The sequence below is a fragment of the Jaculus jaculus genome, chromosome 1 (genome assembly GCF_020740685.1).
Source record: "Jaculus jaculus isolate mJacJac1 chromosome 1, mJacJac1.mat.Y.cur, whole genome shotgun sequence".
Classification (NCBI taxonomy): Eukaryota; Metazoa; Chordata; class Mammalia; order Rodentia; family Dipodidae; genus Jaculus; species Jaculus jaculus.
This window is the reverse complement of record NC_059102.1, coordinates 165,308,058-165,326,690: the sequence shown is the minus strand read 5'-3', so window position 1 is coordinate 165,326,690 and position 18,633 is coordinate 165,308,058. Positions and strand designations below refer to the sequence as shown.

Here is an 18,633-nt window from a genome sequence, read left to right as displayed (position 1 = left end):
CCTGTCAAGTCCTCCTCATGTGTCCAAGCGTAGGCCTGCCACTCTTAAGACTGTTCCATCCCCCAAAACTCAAGCAAAAACTCCTGCGAGTCACTTGGCGATCTCCACCTCCCCTTGTAGTAAGACGTGGGTCAACCCCCCCCCCCCCGACACCTACAGACCTCTCTGAGTAGCCAAGATGACTTCTCATCTTTCTGAGTCCTACGATCTAATTTTACACGCTCTCTTCTCTGATTCCCCCAATGTCCTACAGGACGCGACTCAATTTAAAACATTCATCTGAGACTTCTTTCTTCAAGGAAACTTCTTAGACTCTTTCTAAATTAAGATCATTACTTACCTCAAGTCAAATGTGGGGTGACACTACACTGGGACTACACTATTTTTTCCTCACACATCTCTATCTTTAACAAAAAAATCTTTTCCCCAGAAAAATAATTCCTTTGTACTTTGTTGGGTTGAAGACATTTACAGCCTCACCTCAAGGCAATTCCTTTTCTAAATAACCATGTCTCTCCTATCCTGCCTCCTAACAGCCCTCCCTTATGCTTGTAGAACTGCTGGTTCTCATCCCCTAAGCAGATTTTTAGGATTGGCCAGGACTCTGTTAGCTTTGATAAAACTCCTTTCTTACGGGTTTTAATTCTACTCTGTGTCTTTGGTTCCTGCTTACTTAACCTCTGAATACAACTGGTATCTTCTAAATTAAAGGCCACTAAGCTCCATATGGTATTGTGTCAGGGATATCACCATCTATGCTACCACCTGGCTACCTGCTACAAAAATGGGTGCAGGGGCTGGAGAGATTGCTCAGTGGTTAAGGTGCTTGTCTGCAGAGCCTAAGGACCCGGGATCAATTCACCAGTACCCACATTAAGCCAAATGTACAAAGTGGCACATGCATCTGGAGTTCGTTTGCAGAGGCTAGAGGCCCTGGCATGCCCATTCTCTTTCTCTCTCTCTTTCTTCCTCTTTCTCAAATAAATTAAAAGAAAAATATATAAAACGATTGTTTTTAAAAATGGATAGAGGAGCGGCTCTTGACCCACTGATGCCCCAGTTCCACTAGAAATAGTCAGAACGACTTTAGGTACGTACCAATTCTCTATCCCCACCTACTTTTTCTATAAAATCACTCCTGTATTTCTTTAAGTCTGGAAATAGGCATAGGCAAGAAAATCTGTCCCTCCTAGAAACAGATTCTTCAAATAACTAGTCCTAAAAGGCCAGTAACTACTAGTGACTTATCACATGGGCCACTAGTGATATGGTTGTAGTAATATGGGTCACACAGTAGCCAAGGCCCCTTCCCCACCCAGAGAATGGCCCCATCGCATAGCTCCAGCCGCGTATGCCCACTCCCCTACCTCACTCAGTCACATAAACTAGCCCCCCCTTCCCGTGGGCTAAGAAGCCCTCCTCTTCCCTAAGAAGCCTTAAGAGTATATTTCTGTTCTCCCTGGGAGGGCTGAAGTTTCCGCTTCAGACCCCACTGTAAGTTGGTACTAATAAAACTCACCTAAAAGGAACAATCTGCTTCCACACCTGTCTTGAACTGCGTCTCTCTCTTCCTCCCTTCTGGAAACCCAGCACCAACCCAAACCAAATACTCCCTCTCACCCAAGAGTCAACTGGGGCAAGTTTTGAGGTGTTCCTCCCACTCTTTTTCTTGGAAGACTTAACCTCTTAAGACCTGGTTTAGCAGCCCGCTTTAGACTGAGTTTACCTTCACTGCAGGTCCAGCATTATCAAGTTAGAAAACCAAGACATCTTGTTTAGGGTCAGTAGAAGGGCAGAGGTAATGTGGCTTCAAGCCAACTTCTGTCCCTCAGAGTCAAAGTTTTCTCCCTTTTCCCTCCCCTCACCTCCCCCTTCCATTTCCTCTCTGTTTCCTTTTTCCTTCCTTCCTTCCTCTCTCTCTCATTTTAAATTACTTTCTAATACTTATTTATTTGAGTGATAAAGGGCTTTGGGCACTGCAAATAAACTCCAGACACTTGTGCTACTTTGCTTCTGGCTTTACATGGGTTCTGGGGAATCGAACCCTGGCTGTCAGGCTTTGTAAGCAAGTGCCTGCAACCACTGGGTCATCTCCCCAGGCCATCTTTCATTAAAAAAATATTTTTATTTATTTATTAGAGAGAGAGAGAGTGACAGAGAGAGAGAGAGAGAGAGAGAGAGAAGAAAAATGGGTGCATGTGGCATGTGCTACCATATGCACCTGGCTTATGCGGGTACTGGGGAATTGAACCCAGGTCCTTAGGCTTCTTAGGCAAGCGCCTTAACTGCTAGGCCATTTCTCCAGCCTGCCCTCTCTTTCTCTCTCTCTTTTTGAGGTAGGGTCTCATTCTAGCTCAGGCTGACCTGGAATTCACTATGTACTATCAGGGTGGCCTCGAACTCATGGTGATCCTCCTACCTCTGCCTTCTGAGTGCTGGGATTAAAGGTGTGTGCCACCATGTCCGGTTTAGCCCTCTCAGTTTTAAAAAAATATATTTTATTTATTTGAGAGAAAAAAAGAGGTAGATAGAATGGGCATGCCAGGGCCTTTAGCCACTGCAAACAAACTCCAGACGCATGTACCACCTTGTGCATCTGGATTATGTGGGTCCTGGGAAATCAAACCTGGATCCTTAGTCTTCACAAGCAAGTGCCTTAACCTCTAAGCCATCTCTCTAGCTCCCCTATTTTTTTTTTTTTTTTTTTTGAGGTAGGATTTCACTAGACTGGCCTTGAACTCCCAATGGATCCTCCTGTTTCAGCCTCCCAAGTGCTGGGATTATAGAAGTGCCACCTGTGTGGCTTGATCAAGCCAAGGTTTTCTCTGAAATCTGCTTGGCCCTGTTCTCTGCTGTTGCTCCTTCAGCAAAGTCACCTAGCCCGATCTCCACCGTCATTCCTGCTGTCTGTTCTAATTTCAGGGCCCCAGGAGCTGCCCCATCCCACCTACGATAGGGGTTATGTTCCCTTTTGGGGGGAGAAGAGGCTTCCCCCTGTCCTGGTTCCCCTTCTTCACCAAGGCAGTACCGAGCCCCCAGGCTAATGCTGGGCTCCTCTAACTGAGCGCCCCCCCCCAGGCAGGGTCAGCGGTGAGCCCCACCCCAGCTCGCCTGTGTGCTTACCACTTGCGCTCAGCAGTTATTGATATTCTTGAGTGGCCCAAGGCAGGGCGAGATCCGGAGTCATCAAAGGAAGATTAAATTATGCTCCACGGCAGCCAAGGGGTTGTTTTAGGAAGGATTTCGACTGTGAGGCTTGTAGCAAGTTGGGCTGCTTCCTTGAGCCCCCCTGTTCTGGGTGTGTGTCCGCTTAGAGTTTTCTGGCTCCTAATTGGCCCGGGTTTTCTGTCTGTTCCTGACCTAGTGGAATGTTGTTTAAAGGAGCCTGGTGACTTCCCTGAGGCTGCTGGGGTCAAGCCAGAGTATACACGTCCCAACCGCCGGGTGAGGGGATGCAGTGTCCCTAGAGCACCCCCAACCCTTAGCGACTAGGCTCCCCAAACCTAAATCGAGGCAATTGGGGATTCTGATGCACGTGTATGACCTTGGGAAAAGGAGTCACCTCTCTCTAGACCACTTGTTTCTCTTTATTATTTAAGTGACTTTGAAAAAAAAAGTACTAGACATTTTCTTTAGATCATAATTCGGGTTCATAAGATCTCTATGTCAAGCAGACGCTGGAGGAGGTGCTGGGGTAAAGTGGGAGAGGAGAAGGCATCAGAAGACCACCCTTCCATTGTCCTTCTCAGAGTCCCTTCTCTCTGCATCATCTGTCCCACTGTGTTCCTAGATTCAGTGTGTTCAAGTTGCCTTTATAAAAAATTATGCACTAGAAAAATCTTAACGCTGAATTAATTTTTATTTTGGGATATGGAAATAGAGTTTTTCCTCTCTCTTTCCTTTCCCCTTTTCTCTCTCCCTTCTTTTCCTCCTTGTCTAAACTCTTCCAGAATCTTCTTTAAGCTGAAGATGGGTTCAGTTTCTCCTGTTCTCTGCCAGATCCCAGAAAGGGTGTGTGATTTGACCAAGAAGTGTTAAAAACAAACAAACAAACATGTAGTTCAATGTCCTGATCGCATTTGCGGAGAGCTAAGCGCAGTCCGGTGAGGAAGACTACGGTTGGATCTCCAGCTTCTCTGGCAACTCCGCACAGCAGACAGGCTTTCAACATCTTAACTTTTCTGATGTGGGAGAGTGGCTGAGTAAGACAATCTTATTCCCTAAGAACAATGGGGCGCACAGGGGACCCACCGAATTTGCTGTGGGCCACCTGCTTGCTTCCCTACCACTTTCCTATCCGCCCATCCAGTGTGTATCATGGGCTTTTATGCCTGAGGCTCCATGCTATGTTGCCTATGCTCCCCTCCCTTGTGCTTTTCTGGGCAGAAACTCATCCAGAAACAATTGTAGCACAAAGGAGACTGATCTTAGTGATGCAGGAGATGACTAGGGTGGAGGAATCAGAAAGCAATGAATTGTCTAGAGAGGGTGGCATTGGTACCAGGCCCTTTTGTGTGTGCGAGTGTGTGTGTGTGTGTGTGTGGTGTGCATAGTGCATGTATGTGTGTCTGTATGTGTGGGGACACATGGGTACACATGCGTGCATGTGCAGGCCAGAAATCAATGTTGTGTGTCGTCCTCAGTCACTCTCAACCTTCTTCTGTTTGTTTGTTAGTGTCTCACTGAACCTAGAACTCACTGATTCAGTTAGACTAGCTCACCAGCAAGCCCTAAGGATCTGCCAGTCTGCACCTCCCCAGAGCTGGGATTGCAAGCATGCGCCACCATGCCTGGTATTTTTATCTGGGTTCTGGGGATCTGAACTTGGGTCCTCATGCTTGTGCAGGGATCACTTTATCCACTGAGCCATCTCCCCAGCCCAGAAACCAGGCTTTGATGACTGCAATGTAGGAAATTCCAAAGGCCAAATTGGAAAGGGGTGAGTGGCGGGTGGTTGGGGTGATGGGAGATAAAATGGATGAATTATTTAGAGGAGAACTCTCTCCCACCTAGAGGCGTGGCATTGGTGTCAGGAGTGGGAACAGTTCTGTGACAGTTTCAGAAGGGCTGATGATCCTTTGGGCTTCTCTGTCCCCCAGGAGTGGGAGTGGAAAAGCTTTTGAGGATTGTAAATTATGAGGACCTGAATGTGTTTTGCTCAATAGTACCTAAGTTCACCTTGTGCAAGTTTGGGTCTCTCTTCTCTTACAAATATTTTGCCAGTTTCACTCCTGGGTCTGCCTGCTTACTCCCCACCATTTGAGGGCTCAAGGCACAAGCTTAGCCTCTATGTCTACTGCCCTGCTGCTCCGAATGTCGCCAGGTGAGGATCACGAGACACTCAGTAAACTCCCAAGGGTCAAGAGCTGTATTTCCCTGATGGCTGAGCAGGAGCCTTTCAGGCCTGGACTGCATCACCATCTCATTAGAGATCCCAGTCCAGCCTCGTCCTGGGGCAGTTCCAAGGAAATGGGTGGCCTTTGCAGGGAGGGTGCCTTCAGGCTGCCCATGGACTAACCCTACAATTATTTTTCTGGGAGACAGTTCAGGGAAGGAGATTCCACAGGGCTGAGTATGAACCTTAATTCTACCACTTGCTAGCTGGACTTGGGCAAGTGCTAATCACCTGTTTAAACCTCACTTCTCTTACCTGTGAAACGTGGCTATAGGATTTTTGGGATTTTAGATAAAGCATATGAAGCTTGAACACAGCCAAGGACATGGTATCTAATCTGAAGATCAGGCCCCAGGAAAGCTGAGCTCTTCTAGACAAAAGAAAAGGCTGCTGGGAGAAAGGAGGCAGGAGGAGTGCCCCATAGGGCACAGGCTAGAGGGCCTTTGAGATAGGCTGAACTCTTGAAACCTGCGGGGTGTACCTGCAGTAGACTCTGGCCCAGCCAATCCTGCCTGCGCCCTTCATGTTGCCAGGCAGGCTGGACCTCAGCGGTTTCCTCGCGTGGCAAAGGGCAGGTGTGCAGGGTCTTGGTGCGTCTAGAATCACAGAATTTGTGGAGCCTGGCAGCTGAGTAAGACTGGGAATGGCTCACGGCAGCTCGGAAGGAATGGTGGTGAGAGTCGCCCCCTTCTGGTTTACACCGCAAACCGCACCTCTCTCAAGATGGAGTGGTTATTTTGTAGAAGCCCAGCACATTGGACAGATTTATATGGCTCTGGAGTAAAGGGACCGCCACCCTCCTCCACTGACCAGGTGTTCTTAAAACTGGCCAGAGAGGAGCCTGATGAGGTGCTGAACGCTTATAATTGTGAGCTTAAGGCCATCTTAGGCTACGTAGTGAGACCGTGTTTCAAAAAAAAAAAAAAAAAAAAATCAAAACCAAAGCCAAAGCCAAACCAAAACAACCACCATAACCAGAACTTGCATGGCGGAAGTCCGGGGACGCACCAGGCTGACTTCCTAGCTGTAGGCTGGTGAAACGAATACCACAGTCTTTATGTCCGCAGCACAGCTTTCTGCTGATCAAGTATCTTAAAGCAGGGTCAGTACCCAGAGGACCAGGGCCTGTGCATGAGTTGGGGAGGCTAGGTGTGGGCAGCAGAGTGGGGGTCCATGGGAGACTGGGGAGCGCTCGGCCAGTGCTGAAGGGGGCAGGGGCTGCTCTGCGCCAGCTGGTGTTGCCATGGGGATATGCAGGCTTTGAGTTGCCAGATCTTCAGATATTTTAAAAATAGCTTGAAATCTGGACTTCTGTGTGAAAATTTTCCAATTGTGTAGGCGACCCCTCCTCCCACCTTCTGGAATCCCTTTGTCTCTTCTACTTGTGCCACCTCTGGGGACCACACGCTCCACGAAGTACTTCCTTGTCGAGGAAGGAGGGAGGGCCATGGACTTGTCCTCACTCCTCCTCCTTCCTGGCCTTCAGGTGTTTGTTCATTCAGCAAGTATCTGGCCCCTGGGTGGGACCTTGTGCAGATGGATACTGATGCTGTGAGGAACTGAGACACAGCTCTGCTTTGGGGGTTCAAAGACCCATGGGAGGGAGAAGGGAGGAACTAGGGACCCAAAGAGTCCATGCCAGGTGTCAGGCACCCTGGTGACACCTTCCCACGGGCTTCCTTCCTCTCTGAGGTCTTAGATCCGAGCTGTGTGGTTTCCTCTCTGGGATGCCATCCACAGTGGGGGTGGATGGATTTGGCACAACACCACACACATTCCCTCTCATTATCTTTGTATTCATTGTTTCAGAGACCAACTCCTTCTCTGTTCCTCAAATGTCAGCGCCTCAGAGAGCCTTTCCAGAGCAGTTAGAGGAGCACCCCAGCCCCACCAATGGTTCTCCACGTCACTATGCTCTACAAAGAGCATCATCGCTGCCTGAAGTCATGTTCTTCCTCGTCACCTGTCCGTCTTCTGGCTACGAGGCCATGAAGCCAGGGTCTGGCTCTGGCATATAGTCTGCTATTTAGGTTCATGGTAGGCGTCTGATCATTTCATGCCCAGCTGATGCACCCCAGGAACAAAAGTCTTAAATCAGAGGTTTTCAGACCATGTCCTAAGGGCCTTTATGACTTGAGTCACCTCCCACAAAGGTATGTCTATGGTAGGGTCCAGCTTTCATTCATCCTTTTGGGGCCTTGAAGCCCCAGTTTGTTTTCAAGAAGCAGTATTAGCAGAGGTAGAGCTGAGCCTCAGACCCTGCTTGCTGGGACAGTTTTCTTCACTTGTAAAATGGACACAGTGGTCATAAGTCCAGCTTCATAGGGTGGGTGGGTGCGTGCTGTGGTGTTGTGAGGGGGTAAGCCCACATCCTATTGTAGGGCATGGTGCCCCTGCATCTGTGGGTCCTGCCCGGGAACTTCACGCCTATTGCATGGCCCCCTCCCTAACCAAGCAGTGCGTTTATTTATTTATATTTTTTTCTTTCAAGATAGGTTCTCACTGTAGCACAAGCTGACCTGGAATTCATTATGTAGTCTCAGGGTGGTCACGAACTCACAGTGATTCTCCTACCTCTGCCTCCCAAGTGCTGAGATTAAAAAAGGTGTGTGCCACCACACTCGGCTGCATTTTTGTTTTCTGTCTGCCTTGTCTCTTGCCCAAGGCTGGTACACCGGCCAGCTTGGCAGGAGGTCACCTTCAGCAAACTCAGTGACGGAAGAGCTGAGTGATAAAGATGGGCTGGACCTCCGGGAACAGATGGTCCCAGAGAGGAAGTCACAGATGCCGGGAGACACTCCGCTGTCCTGTCCCTGGCCGCTTCAGGTTTTCTTCCTGGAAAAGGGGGTGGTCAGGAGAAGCTTGAGAATGATGAATGCAAGAGCCAGTCCCAGCTGGGCTTCTATGTGCAGGATTTGGTAGTGGGGCCACACGTACAGCTGCTTGGACAAGGAAGGGTACTTGGGCTGGTGGTGGGAAAGGGCCATGTGATTTATAGTCAGGTGGGTTTTACTGCTGAAGTCACAGTGCCTTGAATCATAGGTGAGGTGCCAAGGCTCTGCCCTCACCTTAATTTCATCAGCACTCTTTTGGTCTGAGACAGGGTCTCATGTCCCCTAAGCTGGTCTTGAACACCTTATGTAGCTGCATATGACCTTGGACTTCTGCTCCTCCTGTTTCCACCTCCTAAGTGCTGGGATTGCAGGTGTGTGCCATGTCATCTGGTTTTACGCGGTGCAGGAGATCTAATGCAGGGCTTCACGAGTGCCCGGCGGGCACGTCATCTACTGAGCCACATGCCCAGCCCTCATTGGTCCTGTACATCTAGTGTGCAGAGAAGCCAAAGCTTCCGGGACAGGGGACAAATGAGGAGCCAGAGTCCTTGGCTCATTGACTGCTGGCCTGCTGCTTTCCCAGCAGCGCCGCCTCATCCACATCACCAAGCTTTGGTGTTGCTGTTTTCCAGGCCTGGCCAATCCAGCCCACAGCTTTACACATGTCAGCGCTTGCCTTTGAGCTGCCGATGGAAGCCCTAGTCATGTTAGCCTTTTGAATCCTGGCTTTCCCATCTGCAAAATGGGGACAATGTCACCCTACACTGCAGTTGAGGATTAACAAAGGAATCTACCGTTTCAGTATCAGCCCCAAATGTTTGGTACATAGTTAGTGTAACTGGTGTCTACTGCTGTGATTAATGTCCTTGGAGCTTCTTTTTATTATTATTATCATTATTAAACTTTTTAATGGTAACCTTCAGCCTCCGTACATATAGAAAACATACCATTGCAAGAGAGTCAGGTAGCTTTGTTAGGCAGTTAGAGTGGCTGGATTCCTGAAAGTTAAAAGCAGGAATGTCCTTGGGTTTTGCTAAGGATCAGAGAGGAAGCTGGTTTCTTATCTCTTGCCTAAAGGAGTTCCCTAGATCTGTTTTCTCACAACCTGAGCTAGGCTGACACATAGGGAGAACCCCCTTGGCCCCTCTGTACCCACATGGCAGGAGCTCTCTGTACTTTCTCTAAATCTGTTTTTATATTTCTTCTAGACCCACATGGGCTCCCAGGCCACCTAAGTGTAGTCATTTTCCTCTCTTGGTTTTGTACATTCCTAAATAAATATAACAATTTAATAATAATTATTCTTGTCAGTTTGGTTTGCCCAATTCTTTGGTTAAATACAAACATGAACCTAGGGTTTAGGGTTCAAGGGCTTTCCTGAACTCCTCACAGACCCTGCATCACCATGATTATAATCCCCTCCCAGCACCCTTTCTTTTCCCCTCCCGAATCCCCCCTCCACTGAATCTTTTCAACTACTCTCTCTTCTATTTTGATGTTGCCATTTAAAAAAAAAAAATTTGAGAGTGAGAGAGAGAATGTGTGTGTATGGGCACCTCAAGGCCTTGCTACTTCAAACTCCAGACACATGCGTCACTTTGTGCATCTGACTTTATGCGGGTCCCGGAGAATTGAACCCAGGCTGGCACCCACTGAGCCATGCCCCAGCCCTCCCCGCCTCCTGGCATGCAGATTCTGTGTAGGTCAGCCACTGCACGGGCCGGAATAACATAGTGTCGTAAGCACTTCCCTTCCTTTGGCTCTTACACTCTGCCTTGGAGCTTCTTAAGGGCAGGGACTTGTCTTTCGTTTCTCTATCCCCAGAGTCTGGTACCGCGTGGGCGGGCACTGAACAAATGTTTGTCAGTTGAATGAACAAGATGAATTTGACAGGGATAAATGTCAGTTCCTGGACTCGGATCCAAAGACTCTGCACAATTGGGGAGAGGCAGCTTAGCACCCGCACATGTGAGAGAAGCGCAGGGACTTAACTCTGCTAGGAATTCCGGTCAAGCGGCCAGGTGGCCGTCGGCGCCAGCCGTAAGAGCCCCATGCCCTTCCGTCCGAGGAGATGCGGAACGAGGCCCAAGGCCACACATCCTAGTGATGGTGGAAGAAACCAGGCCACGGAGCTTGCAGAAGTTCTCAAAAGCCATATGGTGGCATTCAAATCTTATCTCTTCCATTTGCTTTGGACAACCTATCAACAATCTACCAGTCTCCCGTTTCTCATCTGTGAAACATGTCAGCCACAGGTTGGAGGTGGCCCTGTGCTGGAGAAAGGATCCGGAGCCCGAGCCTCGCTGGACTCAGTCCCCCACCCCTCTGAGCTCCCGCCCGGGGGCGGCTAGCGCTGGAGGACACCTTGCAGGGAAGCCGTGGGTGGCCCGTGGAGTCTTTCCATTTTGGGGCGTTGGACCATGATTTCAGGGATGGCCTCTCCCCGAGCTGAGTTCCTCCGGAGTTTCCTCCAATTGAGTCTTATCCTATAGACCAGTGGCCGGCCCAGTCCCCACCCGGGTCAGCTTCGATTTCGTTGGTGTGTTTTTGCACATGTATTGCTCTGCGCAAAACTGGCCTCTGGGCTCTTCCCCCCAACACCGCCCTTGATGCAGCGTGCCCGCCGGCTGGTTCCGATGCGCCCCCTCGTGGCCGCAGGGATTACTGCGCCGGGCTTCGGGACTCAGACGCAGTATCTTATGTCACCATGATCATAATCCTCCCTCACTACCCTTTCTTTCCTCCTACCGAATCCCCTCTCCACTGAGTCCCTTCTTTCCAACTAGTCTCTCTTCTATTTTGATGTCATCTTTTTTTGTTGTTGTTTTGTTTTTTTGAGGTAGGGTCTCACTCTAGCCCAGGCTGACCTGGAATTCACTATGCAGTCCCCGGGTGGCCTGGAACTGACGGTGATCTTCTTACCTCTGTCTTCGAGGTGCTGGGATTAAGGGCTTGCTCCACAACGCCCAGCTCCGATGTCTTCATTTTAAATAATATTTAGTTATTTGAGAGGGAGAGAGAGAGTGGAGCATGCTGCCTCACCCAGCATAGGGCTGGAATTTCAGTAAAATCTTAAAACTGCCACCAATACATGCATGAAAAAAATACAATATGATATATACATACAACTTATTTTTAAAAACTGTGTGTGTGTCACTGCAAACAAACACTAGACACTTCTGCCACTTTTTGTGTCCAACTTACATGGAAAACTAGGGAATTGAACCTGGGTGGGCAAGATTTGCAAACAAGTGCCTTTAACCACTGGGCAACCTTCCCAGGCCCTACAATTTCATTCTTTACTATTATTTATTCAACCTTAAAGAGAAAGGGGGTGCCGGCACAGGTTGCAATGTGCCTGAGTCTTGAGCACATGACTCTTAGTGGAACAATCCAGACACAAAGGGCAGATATTGTGTACTTTTGTTTGTAGGAGGCACTTAGAAAAGGGAAATTAAAACTTGCAGAAATTAGGGCTAAAGAGATGGCTTAGTGGTTAAGGCACTTGCTTGCAAAGCTTAAGGATCCAGGTTCAATTCCCCAAGACCTACATAAGTCAGATGCACAAGGTGGCACATGCACTTGGAGTTTGTTTGCAGTGGCTAGAGGCCCCGACATGCCCATTCTCTCTCTCTCTATAAATTATTTATTTATACATAAGTTATTTATATATAAATTTTTAAAAACCTGCAGAAATTAGGATAGAGTTTCTCACAGGCTGGATGGGGAAGGGAGTAGGTGGCAAATGAATTTCACATTTCTATTTCAGATGATGACAATATTCTAGTGATGGGTACTGGTGATGGCTGCACACCACTATGTGTATGCTAAATGCCACTGAAACGTACACTTAATTAAACATGCTTAGCTGGGCGTGGTGGCGCATGCCTGTAACTCCAGCACTCAGGAGGTGGAGGCAGGAGTTCAAGATCAGCCTGGCCTATCTGAGACTGTGTCTTAACAACAAGACAAAATCCCATGGTTAACACGGAGAAAGTGCCCAAAAGAAAATCCTGGCCCTGCCAAATCGTGAAGTTCTCTGAGCCTTCGTTTCCTCATCTGTAAAATGGTTCTGGTTTATTTGATGATGCTTACCTCATGGCCACTATCTGGTCAAAGCCACCACTCTCCTTCCCTAGAGGATTGTAAGTGGCTTCTGGGAGGGGCTCCCAGCTGCACTTTGCCTTCTTACCACATGGTGTGTGTGTGTGTGTGCGTGCGTGCGTGCGTGCGCGTGTGTGTGTGTGTGTGTGTGTGGTGGGGGGGGGAGGGGGTGGTAGTAATGCGCTGCAGTGGGCATGTGGAGGACAGAGGACAACTTCCACTGTGGGCTCTTGCTTTCCACCTTGCTCGAGGCAGGGTCTCATCACTGCGTTCCTTAGGCTGGCTGGCCCCCAAACTTCAGGAGGATTCTCTTCCCAGCTGTAGGTGTGCTGTGAGTTCAGGCACTTGCCCCCATCTGGCTTTTACATGGGTTCAGGGGACCCAAACCCCCATACTCACACTTGTGCAGTGTGATAGTTTGCATTTATGTCACCCAGTAGACCCAGATATTTTATTAAAGCTGTAACTTGGATTTCAGCCACCTGGCTGGAAGGGGTGTCACTGTGGGCAGATCCTGGGGTCCGGCCCTAAGGTGTTACGGGGGGCTGATCTGAATTCCAGCCTAAGGTATGCAGAGTGCTTGAGCTCTGCTGGGCTCCCCAGAGCGTGCTTGCTTGTGGTGCTCATGGTGGTCTTTCTCTGTGAAGGGATTTGGTGAAGGGGGTCAGCTTCTTCCTCCATTATAGAATGTCCCGGGATCTGTAAACCTGGAATAAATCCCTTTCTGTGTCGGGTCTGGAGGTTCACCCCAGCAGTGTGGGGCTGATGCTGTAAGTGCTTTGTTCATGGACCTATCTCCCTGCTCCCCCAAGTGTTTCAAGAAAGCAGTCAGTGCAGCAAGAAACCATGTCAGATCAAATCAATTTCTGCTTAAAATTTTCCTCAGACTCACCCCACAAGAGCTGGTCCCTGTTCCTCTTTTCTTTCCTTGCCTTTTCTTTACTTTCAGTGCTTTCTGCCACCAAATTGTCATACTAGGCTCCTTTATGCCTGTTGTATGGCTAAATTCCTCCACAGCTTTATCAAAAGCAACTGGGTCAACTCACAAGAAGGCGTGGTGAGGGTGACCAGGCGCTCCCCGTGCCAGCTGCATACGATAACATATGAGGTCTCATGACCTCTGAGGGCAATAGAATAGATAGAGGGTAAAATGTACAAGAACGGTGACTCTTTGGAGTCTCTATGCTCTATAAGTAAGCCCTCACCTTGAGGCTGAGGGAGGAGCATCCATGGGGAGTATACTAACATAGTGAACCCCACTGGAGTGCTGCTTTGGGATCTCTAGACTTCTGGATGTTATGCCCAGATCATGGAGTCCCCAAAGACCACCAAGAGAGTTGGACATGTATGCAACAGCAAAGAGCTTTATTTTGGGCTTAAGCTCGGGCTCCAGACTTTACCAATGCAGTGGGTCCATCCAAGACCCCTGAATGGCATCTGGGAGGAGTTTTATTAGGTTCAAACACAGAAAAGGGAAATTTCCAATTTAGCAGTTACATGATTGGTTGACATTTAGCAACAGTATACATGTTACAAGCTGATTGGTTACATAGTAGCTGAGGACCGTTAAGCACGCTTATCTATAGTCACAAGAGCCACAGGAATGTATAACCTCTATTTGGTCCTTTTTGATTGGCCCATTACAGGGATTATTTTGAGTACTGAGCAGATTGTGGTTGTTTTCCCAGTATCTGCAAAGTGCTGTGTCAGTAATTTGGTCCCTGCAGGGAAACAGAAACTTAGGCCTATTAATATCTTTAAAGTCTGTCATGGCGATACCTTGGTTTGGGCTCTTCACTGGACAGGGAAAAGGAACTTCTGGAAGTGGCCAAGGGGACGTTGTCATTCAAAGTAGGATGAGACTTCTCAGTTGTGTGGCAGCTCTGGGGGTCCCCAGTAAGCCCTCATATTAAGGCTGAGGGAGGAGCATTGGAGGAGTAATCTTTTTTTATTTTTATTTTTTATTTTTTGGAGGTAGGGTCTTGTTCTAGCTCAATCTGACCTGGAATTCATTAAGTCACCTCAGGCTGGCCTCAAACTCATGGTGATCCTCCTACATCTGCCTCCTGAGTGCTGGGATTAAAGGCGTGCGCCACCATGCCGGGGCTGGAGGAGTAATCTTGACACAGGTAGCCCCATCAAAGTGGCTGCTTTGGGGGCTCCTTGCTTCTATCAATAACCCCTCTCCGTGCTCTGTAAGTGGCCCCCAATAAACCTATTCGCTCATTCAACTGGTCTTGGTGCAGTTGTACTTTGGTCTGCCATCTGAGTCCTACTTGGGGTGAAGACATGTTCTCATCTCCCCAGGGGAAGAGTTTCCCACAACACTGCCCTCAGAACATTTACCTCAGAGGCCACTCTCCCTTGAACATGTGCCGTGGCTTGCATTGTCATTGAGGTTGGGCTCACGTCGTTTATTTTCCCGTGGAAACTCACTGCTTTCTGCCCAGTGCAGTGCTACCTCACTGCCTAGTCTTCCCCCTCTACTCTGCTTTGTATGCTTCTGGGCAGCTGACCTGATCAGAATTCTGCTATCTTTGTGGATCCAGGTCGTTCGCCTGTCTGGCCTATGTAGGGCAGAAAGCAAGAAATCCTTTGCTTGTTCTCCCACTGCCATCCTTCCACCTGTCCTCTTACTTTTCTCTCTTGTCCTTGAAAACGTCGCAGCTGGGATTAGAGCAATTTTGATTTTAGGCTTTAAGAAGTTTGGTTCTGGGCTGCAACTCAGTTGGCAGAGTTCATGCCTATGATACACAAAATTCTGAGTTCAATCCCGAGTTGCACACAAAACTGGGCATGGTGGTTCATGCCTGTAATCCCAGCTATTAGGAGATGGAGGCAGGAGGAGGATTGGAAGTTCTAGATCAGGCTGGGCTACATGAGACCCTGTCTCAAAAACTTGATTAAAAAAAATAAAGTTTGGATTTTTTTAGGAGATTAATGCTGAAGAATTTAAGGGTGACATGATGTCTTTCCTTTTTTTAAAAAATATATTTTTATTTATTTATTTGACGGAGAAAGAGGTGAAGAGAGAGAGAATATGGGTGTGCCAGGGCCTCCAGCCACTGCAAACGAACTCCAGACATGTGTGCCCCCTTGTGCATCTGTCCTTTGGCTTTGCAGGCAAATGCCTTAACTGTTAATCTATCCCTCCAGCCCAATGTCTTTTCTTTTAATGAATGTTTTCTAGAATTTATTATATTTCTAGTATTTTCCAACTGGTTGATTATTAGTGTGTGTGTGTGTGTGTGTGTGTGTGTGTGGTTTGTTTGGGGGACAGGTTCTTTATATGTAGCATAGGCTGGCCTTGAAAAGTAATCTTGCTTAGCCTCTGGCATGCTGAGGTAGGTGTGTGTCACCATGCACAGCTTTATTAGCATATGCTCATTCTTCAAAATAATTGGTTCCATTAGGACATTCTCATGCATGAAGATAATATGCTTTGATCATATCTCCCCATTACCTTCTCAGATCTTGCCTCCCTTCTCCTGCTGGTTCCCTTCTTGTTCTCAGAGTCCTTCTTTTACTTTCATATCCTTTTCTTTTTCTTTTCTTTTTTTTTTTTTGTAATCTAGATTTTGAGCCTGGCTTACTTTGGCTAGCTTTCAAACATTCAGCAGAACCAGGTACAGCTGGCCTTCTGAATCCGCAGCTGCTGCATCATTGAATTCCACCAACTGAACATATTTTGAAAGACTGCGCCAGTACTGAGCATATACTTCTTTTTCTTGACACTTTCTCCTAAGCAATACAGTATTAACACTTTGTGCAGGGACTGAGGGTGTGGCTCAGTAGGTAAAAGCCCTTGCCACTTACGCATGAGGGCCTGAGACTGCCCAAGTTCAACTCCACAGCACCCACTTAAAAACCTGATGTGACCACACATCTGTACAGTAGTCCTGGGGTGGTGGAGAGAGAGGGAGGAGGAGACTGAACAGTCACTGGGACTTGCTGACTGGGAACAACCGCTCAAGGCTGACGGAGACTCTGTCTCGAGGAAATCAGAATGCGCAATAGAGCAGGACGCCTGACGCTCTCCTCTAGTCTCTGCAGGGGCGCCCACATGAGCTGTCCACATCTGTACCCACATGCACATTGCCACACACAGATTACATCACCCATCACACCTCACAGACTCTACACACACATACACACACCAAAAAACCTACCTATGTAGCATTTATAATAGGTGCATAAGTCACCTAAAGACTTAAAGCATATGGGAGGTTATGTGTAGGTTCTATGCAAATAGTACTTTATTCTATGTAAAGAACTTCAACATTTATATCTGAGGAGGTCATAGAACCGACTTCCCATTGATACCAGTGGTCAACTGTATTTACACACACACACACACACACACACACACAAAGCACATGATGGTTAATAACTTTTAAGTCTAAGTGACTAGATGGGTGTTTATGGTACTATTCTTTTAATTTTTCCAAATGTTTTAAAGTCCTTATAAATTGTTGCACAAAGGCTGTGGAGATGGCTCTGTGGTTAAAGGCACTTGTTTGCAAAGCCTGCGGGTCCAGGTTCGATTCCCCAGCACACACATAAAACCAGATGCACAAAATAGTTTGTTTACTGCAGCAAGAGGCTCTGGCATGCCCATTTTCTCTTTCTCTCTTAAAAAAATATACATATATTTTTTATATAAACATATATATATATATATATATATATATATATATATATATGGCTGGAGAGATGGCTTAGTGGTTAAGGCACTTGTCTGTGAAGCTTAAGGACCCAAGTTCGATCCCTCAGGACCCACATAAGCCAGATATGCAAAGTGATGCATATATCTGGAGTCTGTTTGTGTAGCTAGAGGCCCTGACACACCCATTCTCACTTAAACAAATAAATATTAATATATATTTGTACATAAAGTGACATTTTGGTTATGGCTTTGCCGTCAGAACGCAGGTGCTGTGGAAAACACTACTAAATGGAAGCCGAGGTGGGAAAGGAGAACATTGTAATCACTGGACATGCAGATTCCTTCAAGTCCACCACTACTGGTCATCTGATCTACAAATGCGGTGGGATCCACAAAAGAACCGATGAAAAATTTGAGAAGGAGGCTTCTAAGATGGGTAAGGCCTCCTCCAAGCATGCCTGGGTCTTGGACAAACTGAAAGCTGACACGGAGCATGGTGTCACCATTGATATCTCCCTGTAGAAATTTGGGCCTAGTAAATACTATGTGACTGTCACCAATGCCCAAGGACACAGAGGCTTTATAAAAAAACAGATTACAGGCACGTTTCAGGCTGACTGTGCTGTCCTGATTGTTGCTACTGGTGTCTGAGAATTTGAAGTTAGTATTTCCAAGAACTGGCAGACCCAAGAGCATGCCCTTGTGGCGTTCACACTGGGTGTGAAATGGCAGTTGTTCCAGTTGTTCGCGTCAACAAAATGAATCCCGCCGGGCTGCCTGTAGCCAGAAAAGATACAAGGGAAGTGTTAAGGAAGTCCACACCTATATTAAGAAAATTGGCTACAACCCTGACACGGTAGCATTGGTGCCAATTTTTGGTTAGGATGGTGATAATACACTGGAGTCAGGTGCAAATATACCATGGTTCAAGGGCTGGAAAGTCACTTGTAAAGATGGCAGTGCCAGAGAGGGGTAGAGTTAGGGTGACTGGACTCCTGAAGGTAAAAAGGGCAGGAAAGTTTATCTCTTGCCTAGTTCCAAAGAACGTTTTTCCACAGTCAGTCTCCTTGCTGGGAGGGAGGTCTTTCATAGGATTCCAACACTTCCCAGCTCCATCTGGTCACACGGACTCCTGGGCTACACGTGGTGTACTTCTCCCTCCTTTATTTCCCGGGCCTCTCAGCCTTCCCCTTTCCGCAATCCTTTGTAAAAATCTGAATCAAATGTGGTATCAAAAAAAAAATCATTCTCTTGAATCTGGAATTGCCAATTCTTTGGTTAGTTTGCAAGGTATGGACCCCGGGGCTTGAGGTTCCAGGAAGCACCCCAGAACCCCGATATCCCTGTTACAGGGTCAGAGGAACCATGCTGCCGGAGGCTTTGGGTTGTACCCTGCCACCAACTAGTCCAGCTGACCATCCTCTGTGTCTGCCCCTCCAGGACGTCTTCGAAATTCGGAGGCGTTGGTGCTGCTGGGGCTCCGAAGCCTGGTATGTTGGTTCAGTCAGCGTCATCAGTGGATTCAAATCTGTTGACATACACCGTGAGGCTCTGAGCGAAGCTTTTCCTGGAGACAACGTGGGCTTCCGTGTCAACGTGACAATGTTGCTGGTGACAGTAAAAATGATCCGTAA

General features: G+C 47.8%; 1 pseudogene; it reads left to right on the top strand.

Annotated features, from left to right (window-relative positions):
- Positions 1 to 18,633, top strand: part of LOC101615340 — a 25,927-nt pseudogene extending 7,294 nt beyond the window's left edge.